Source organism: Wyeomyia smithii, chromosome 2, assembly GCF_029784165.1.
Source record: "Wyeomyia smithii strain HCP4-BCI-WySm-NY-G18 chromosome 2, ASM2978416v1, whole genome shotgun sequence".
Lineage (NCBI taxonomy): Eukaryota > Metazoa > Arthropoda > Insecta > Diptera > Culicidae > Wyeomyia > Wyeomyia smithii.
The window spans coordinates 117,567,629-117,575,932 of record NC_073695.1 but is presented as its reverse complement, the minus strand read 5'-3'; positions in this window follow the sequence as shown (position 1 = coordinate 117,575,932).

Genomic DNA, 8,304 nt, shown 5'->3' with positions numbered 1-8,304 from the left:
GTCTTGTTGTTTTTTACACACGCGAAACTATTTTTTTTGCCGAGCGCGAAATAATCGAACTTTTATTACCAACTCGATTGAAAATAAAAACTGCGCTACGTTTGCTATCGATGAGAATAAAGAAAGTTCAACACACACACCAATACAATAAACCGTGCATCTGTTTGCGCGACGTTGCTATCGGTGAGAATAAGGTCTGCGCCAATGCGAGAAAGACAGAAAAAAAACCGAAAGAATATGCCCGGCGCCAAAAGAGAAAGACGAAAAAAACAGAAAAAGAGCGTCCAGCGCACACACCAATGCGGGAGATCGTGTATTTCGAGCGAATTTCGTTCAACCCGCATGAATTTTGAGAGAAGCGGGTCGGATGGTCCGAATCGCGTTCCATGAAATTCTGACTGGGATCGCGCGCATCGTTCACGGTTACGGAATAAAATTGGACGACAAATCCACCGAATGATCTTCACTTCAAAGCGAAAAAGAAAAACAAACAGCCCACTCAACCAAAATGAACCTCACCGAAACACTTTTTCACTGACACTGATCGATGCCTTGACAATCTTCGTTAACTGATAAACTGATTTTGTTGTCTTGCTTCCATCGCATAAAATATAATGAGGTGTTTTGACAGTTCACATTCCATTCAAAAAGCGGGAAGGGAGAACTCTGAAAGGATTGTAAAAAATAACGTTTATGGATGCTTTTTTTCACTTTCACTCAAGAGTGTCAACAAATATCAACCCTGGCCATCATACTTTAGTTGTCTATTGAGGTAACAGTAAAATGAGGAACATGTAACATCGGCAGTATGCTCATTTTACAATTTATAATGAAGGTGTGAAACTACAATTAATTATATAACAATTTCGACCAACTACATCTACTATAAATTCGGTGACGTAATTGACTAATATATTGGTAAGACAATCGATTTCATTTATGCTGAACAAAGTTTTCAATTTACCATACTCTAGGACGGTTTTGTTGAAATAATTCTTATACTATCGCAATGTTTATTTTCTGGGATTATGTAATAGTTGCAATCTTTGACTAGCCCATTTGGCAATAATCTATCGTACCCTAATCTATCGTAAGTTCTGTTTCATTTACGCCTTGGAGGAATGATTCTGCCGAAACTTTCAGTGCATTATGATCGGTCCGTGATTCAACTTCTCCATTTTTATTGAAATTCTTTATTTCTTTCATTTGTAACTCATTTTTCTAGAATTTCTTATAGCAGATGCTAGAGTTTCATTTAAAAATTCTAAAATTCTAAAAGGGCGTATGTCTTTTGGCATAGATTTTATTCGTAGCATTGTAGTCCAGAAACCGTTGGTTGTATAGCAAAACTGTCTGAGAATGAGTTGTAGGGAATTGAAAATGCATTATAAAAAAAATTATACACTGTACAAAAAAATTTTTTTGACCAAAAAAAAAATAAAAATAAACATTAAATTTCAATTTAAAATAAAAAGAGCTGAGTTTTTTTTTATTTTTTTTAATAAAGCAGACGTTAAAACGCAACTTAAAAAAAAGTCCAGGACGGAGAAATGAAAAATGTTTTTTTTTATGGTAGATTGATTTTTTCATGAAAATTCAAATTCAAATATTTTTCAAAAAATTTCTATTCTGTTGAATTTAAAAGATGCAGAGAGTCATTTGAAATCAAAAAGCTCTTGGTAATTAACATTCTAAAGACATTGGTTTTCGAGTTATTTCTAATTTAAGGTCTAAAAATTATAAAAATTTAGGAAATACACGTTCTTTTTAATTTGTCCGTGGTTCTCTAACAAAAACCATACGTTCATTGGAATGCTTGATCAAAAATATGCAATTCATTCTTCGACAACAAAACGATTGGATAAATAACTCAGGCGCTGTACCTAGCCTATCTACACGTTCCTCTTTGCCGAGTGTTTTATACCAAAATATGTTTGTCGTGCAACACTACCTACTTGTTTACTAATAATAACTGTTTGTAAAGTACGCAACCAATAACTACTGGGTTACCTATAATATCTGTTTTCGTATATAAATACGATTGCACTACTCCAGATGTGCTAGTAACAGTTTGCATTTTGTGAAGATGAATAAAGTGAAAATGGAATACACCAAACCCAAATGCTGTAAACCCTTTCCTGATCATCGGTGCTCATCAAGCTTACGCAAAATAAACGAAAACGTTGTTGCAAAATTAAAAATATTGAACAGTCAAGCTCATTTAATACGTCTTTATCAATTTGTGATTCGTGTAGTTATTGGAATAATAGTCAAGCCACCATTCATCCCTTTGTTGTTTACTATTCAGAATCTGGAACACTTTAGAATATCAGCTTCGTCATAATATCGGAAATACTCCATCATGATACTGTTGCGGTTCAGGAGTTCATTGCCAAATTAATGAGTTTTTTGAAAACAACAATAGAGTTGAAAAAAGCGATATTAATGTCTGATGGAGCTGCCTCACAATATAAAAATAGAAAAAACTTTGCAAGTTCGAAACAAAATATACCGTCGATGCAGAGTGGCATTTTTTTGCGACTTCTTGGTACGCTAACCGATTCCAGGTAAAGGCCCATGCGATGCAATTGGTGGCATATTACAACGAATGGCAGGAAATGCAAGTTTAGCTAAAGAACATGAACATCCCATCACAAGCACAAAAGAATTGTATGATTGGTCTAATCAGAAAAGTAATAAAAATTCATCAAAAATGTCAGTTAGTTGGGAGCAATATTTTCAAAAAATCTATTATAATAGCTGCCACACAAAAGTATTACTCTTTTGTTCCGATTTCAGAAAATAATATGGAAACGAAGCTGTTTTCAAAAGATGACGAATCATTTACTTATGATGTATATAAAATATAAGGTGAAACTAGTTCTGTAAAGTATCTATGTCATCAAAAAATATGTTCCCAAGATAATAAAACTCGAAAATAAATATTTGATTCTTATATATATTTATATCACTCAGAACATTTAACTCTTTCCTTGAGAACCGTTCGCCCAATCGTTTTGTTGTCAAAGAATGAATTGTATATTTTTGATCAAGCATTCCAATGAATGTATGGTTTTTGCTGGAGAACCATGGACAAATTAAAAAAAAAACGTGTATTTTCCTAAACAATTATAATTTTGTCGAGCTTAAATTAGAAACAACTCGAAAACCAATGGCTTTAGAATGTTTACTGCCAAGTGCTTTTTGATTCAAAATGACTCTCTGCATCTTTTAAAATCATCAGAATGCAGATATTTCGAAAAATGTTTGAATTAGAATTTTCATAAAAAATTAATCTACCATAAAAAAAATTATTTTTCATTTCTCCATCCTGGACTTTTTTTTTTAAAAGTAGCGTATTAACGTCAAGTTTCTTCCAAAAAAAAAAATACAATTCTTTTTCTTTTTAAAATGGAAATTTAATGTTCATTTTTAATTTTTTTCTTGTCAAAAAAATTTTTTTTTGTACAGTGGATATTTTTTTTATGATGTGTTTTTGATTCGCTACAACTCATTCTCAGACAGTTTTTCTATGCAACCAACGGTTTCTGGGCTACAATGCTTCGAATAAAACCAATGCCAAAAGGCATACGCCCTTTTTGAATATAACTCATGGGTGTAAAGAATCTCTCCACCTGTGACAAATGCTCCGTTTGCTAAGCCAAATACGTGTGCAAAGTTTCATTCAAATAAAAAATGGTCGATTAAATTTTCGCGTATTTCCAGGCGATTTGAAATGATTTTGCTCACTTCAAAACGCATGGTCACAGTATATTGCAAAGAGGTAACATGACGATGACGAAAAAAACTCATTTTTCTTTTAAAATTTGTCAATTTTCAGGGTCATCCTTCTCTTTTCAACACCGCTAGAAAAAATATCTGAATCTGGCGTTTTGTAGAGCAACTCAAGAGCTTTAATGTCATGTATAAGCCAAGTGTGCCAAATGGGGTAAAACGGCCCTAGAAGGCTTTATTGAAAAAACCGTCAAAATCACTAAAATCACTATAGTTCCTTCTAGACTTAATAGATTTTACTGAAAATTTGGACTATCACTGTACCTTACTAGAGCTACCTACATTACCAGAAGATACGCAATTTGGGGTAAACGATTTTTTTTTCGAAAAATGCCGTCAAAATCACCAATACTGCAAGAACTCGGGTTAGATTTGATAGATTTACTGAAAATTTAGATAATAACTCTAACTTAATACGAACTTAAGGACAAGATGACAAAAATGACAAATAGATTTACATAACGAAAAAAAAAATTTTTTTTTGAAAAATACTTGTCGATTTTCGGGGTGCTATTTTTTCAACAGAAAAGGTCCAGAACCCGAAGTTAGCATTTTATAAACAACTACAAAGCTTTTATTTAACATAATATCTGGATTTGATATCAAATAAAAGCTCTTTAGTTGTTTTATAAAACTTCGGGTTTTGGAATGTTTTCTGTTGAGAAAATAGTACCCTGAAATTCGCCAAGTATTTTCTAAGAAAAATATTCGAAATATATATTTGCACGGATTGAATTTCAATATTTATTTCCCAATTTTCTAGTAAAGTCTAACGGAAACCGATTTTTATTTCTTTTGATTTCTTCATCTCCATGCCTCAGAACGAACTGAATTTTCTTTTTTGTCAGCAATATGCAACCCAACTGTTTTTGTTATCTCCAAAAGACACAAAAACTCATAATCCCACTTTGTCATCTTTGGCGAAGTTGTAGATAATAATTTCGTCCTTCCAAAAAAATATGCCCTGTGAAAAAAAAAACAAATTTAAAATAACTTTTAATTTTCAACTCAAAATAATTTTTTCTACGCGGTCCTATACAAATTTGAAGCGCATCCCCCCGTAAAAAAGACCAGTGTACTAGACTGTACTACAAAATGCTAGGAGAGCTACTCATCTGACTCGTTACAATTTTAAGTACGAACGTCAAACGTTTTTGTAGATTCGAACATTTTTTCTTCAGCAGCACGAAACATTATCGTTTATGTTTGTGCCATCTTCATAGCAGATTTCGTTAAGTACGTTTCCTTTTACTGAAGAGTCGATGTGACGCACTTGATTTCGTTATATCATTTCCCTAACACGAACATCAAAAAATTAGAGTTCATGGTTGGAAGTAAGCTTTTGCAACCTGAATGTCATCGTATGCCCAACACAGACATCAGGAAAGTAGAGTTAATGGTTGCAAATATACCTTTGTGTACCAAGTGGCATTGAGTTCCAACAAAACTTTTGGAGAAAATAGGGGGATAACGGGCAAGACGGTCACCCTAAGGAAATCATTCATTTTTTCTGCTCAAAGCACAAACTTTCACAATGCAAACCATGCCTTTTAGAGTAACTTTTTATTAGTTATAAAATTCGGTCTACTTCTTAATAGTTTATCAAAGCAGCAAGCACAATTTTAAACAACCAGTGGATTTCCTTTTGGAAAATATTTATCTACATCATTATAGATAACACTGGTGAATACAGGTTTTGTCCTAGAACTCAAACAGGTGAAGATATCTTTTCTAAAAATTTATATGAGATTTCCTTTAACGGATTTATCGGCTTAATCAGTCAGTGTATACAAGCAAAAACGTTTTTTTTTTGTTCTTATTCCGACAGTTTCGGTGACTTTATTTCACCTTTTTCAAGGAGTAGAAAGGATAATCGTTCTATTGTTAAGTGTGTTGGTGTCCTACAACGGTTGTCTGGTGTGTATTACAAATGGCGTCCCACTTTGGTGCATGTGTATCTATTTTCATGCGCTACCCTGTATAAGCTCCGAAAGCTTTTTTCTAGTGCTTACTTTTTTCTAGCACTTTTATGGCAATTTCACTTCGAGCGGTAATCAAATATTCTGAGCTGTTGGTTTTGCGTCTTCCTCTGTAGTCTACTAATTCTCGACCAAGAATTAGCCCCTAGTCGCACTCTCGCACTCTCTTACGTAACCTATATAGTGTGTTACGTAATAACACACTATTACATATCAATTCGTCTTTATTACACAACGTATTGTACGAAAATATTGGCGTTCGCTTTAGACCAACTACACAACGCTTGCGTCCCTTGTTCGAACATTTACGTTCTGTCCTTTTAAGTGCGCAGTAGAATGAAATGTCACTCTGCAACTCCATTGTTGTGACATTCGATATTACGACCCGTACGCGGTGATCTAATGCAAAATGCTCAATTTTGAATATCTGTTTTGTAAATAATACATAGTACAAGAGAAACTTTATTAAATATGTATTTTGCTGTGATTTTTACCTAATTAATTATTGAAATATTTCAGGTTATTTTTGAAGTAGAATACTTCTCTCAGGAAGTTCGGCTGCATAGGGATATGAAATGAAAATCTAAAACCAAAAAAAGTGAAAAATATGTCCAATTTCAAATGCTAATAAATCGGTGAGTATTCGATGGATTTCCTTCGTTCTTGCAGCAATAGATTGGAAATTCTTCTAAGATTCTTCCCAAAATAAGATAATTGTAATTTTATTATTCACACTATTGTACTATTGGAAATAGTCAAGCCTTGTCAAAACGAAAAATTCGACCTCTGATTGGTCGTTATATGCTTGCTTCCCAAACACGGTCGACAGGATCATATACCTTGCAATTGAAAACATGCTATTTGGCCTATATAAGAGCCTGTTTCAGCCGGAGCCGCTCATAATAGTTCTAGACAGCGACAACAGCAGTCGTTCTCGTTAGCAGCAGCACTAGCCCTGTGGTTGGTCACCACGTCTCAGGAGCAGCGCGGTTTTTCTCAGTGTGTGTCGCCAGACAGCCATTATTCCCCCAGTGTTGGGGCAGCATGAAGATTGCCATCAGGACATCCAATTTTGAACATCAAAATGCCTTTTTCAAGGCAAATAAACAAGTCATTGAAAGTTAATAATTTTTGTCAAGCAAGCAAGCATTCTGTGTTGCATCCTAGCAATTTAAATCTGTCGCACCCGTCGAATTTACTGAATGTAAAATAGCTTCCACAGTGCATGTTGTCCGTGTACCTTAATTCCCCCAATGTTAGGGCAGCTCAAAAGTTGTAATCAGTAACCGATTTTGTACCGCAAAATGCTTTTTTCAAGGCAAATAAAAAAATAATTGAAGGTTAATAATTTTCTGGCATCAACACAAGCAGACATTCTGTGCGGGATGCAATCAAATTCTGTTGTAGTTGTCTAATTTTTACTTTTACTCTATTTAGTAAACCCCCCACTGTAGGGGCAGCGCAAAGGCTGCGATCAGCATGACGAACTTTGAATAACAAACGGTTAACGTTTATTCACTAAAAATTCATTCAATTCAAAACAAGTTTTTGTCTGAGTACAATAATTTGCACAAAAAAACATTAAAAATTTTACCGCATTATCAGACGCGTTTCTCCAGTCATGCCTCGTGAACGTGAAGGTTCCTTATCGCAGACATAGATTTCGTGCTCCAGCACGTTACAACACGTGGAAATTGCCTTTTGAAGTAGAATACTTCTCTCAGAAAGTTCGGCTACATAGGGATGTGAAATGAAAATCTAAAACTGAAAAAAGTGAGAAATATGTCCAATTTCAAATGCTAATAAATCGGATAGTTTTCGATGGATTTCCTTCGTTTTTGCAGCAATCGATTAGAAAATCTTCTAAGATTCCTACCAGATGCATGAAATTGCAATTTTATTATTCGAACTATTGTACTATTGAAAATCCTTAAGCCTTGTCAAAACACAAAATTCGACCTCTGATTGGTCGTTATACCGCGCTTTCCCAAGCACGGTCGGCAGAGTTATGGACCTAGTAAATTGGGAATGCATCATTTGGTCTATATAAGAACTTCATCAGATAATAAACAGACATTTCATCGGATATTAAATTGAACAACAGAAATTTGAAGAACAAAAATGAATATTTGAAGAGTTAATATTTTCTCGTTTTGCGCTATAATCCAAAGTTAATTATCTTCATCTACATGCATACTCTGACTATTATTACGTGTTACGTGCGTCGCTTAGTGTTTGGCTACGGTTATGCAGAACGCAAATAACGGCGCGATGCGATTCGGCAAGACGAAATGTGTTGAAATGTATAGCTCTACTTCGCCTTAAAATGAGCTGTACATTTCACCACGGTAAGGCGAATTGCATCGCGCCATCATTCGCATTCTGCATAACCGTAGCCTTTATTCCGTTTCCGTTTAATGATGTTGTATTAAATGTGCATATTACAATTCGGCAGCACTTCAACTTCTCATTTGCACAAAATTTTAAAATATTCAATAAACTTCATTCAAAATATCAAACAAAAAGAAAT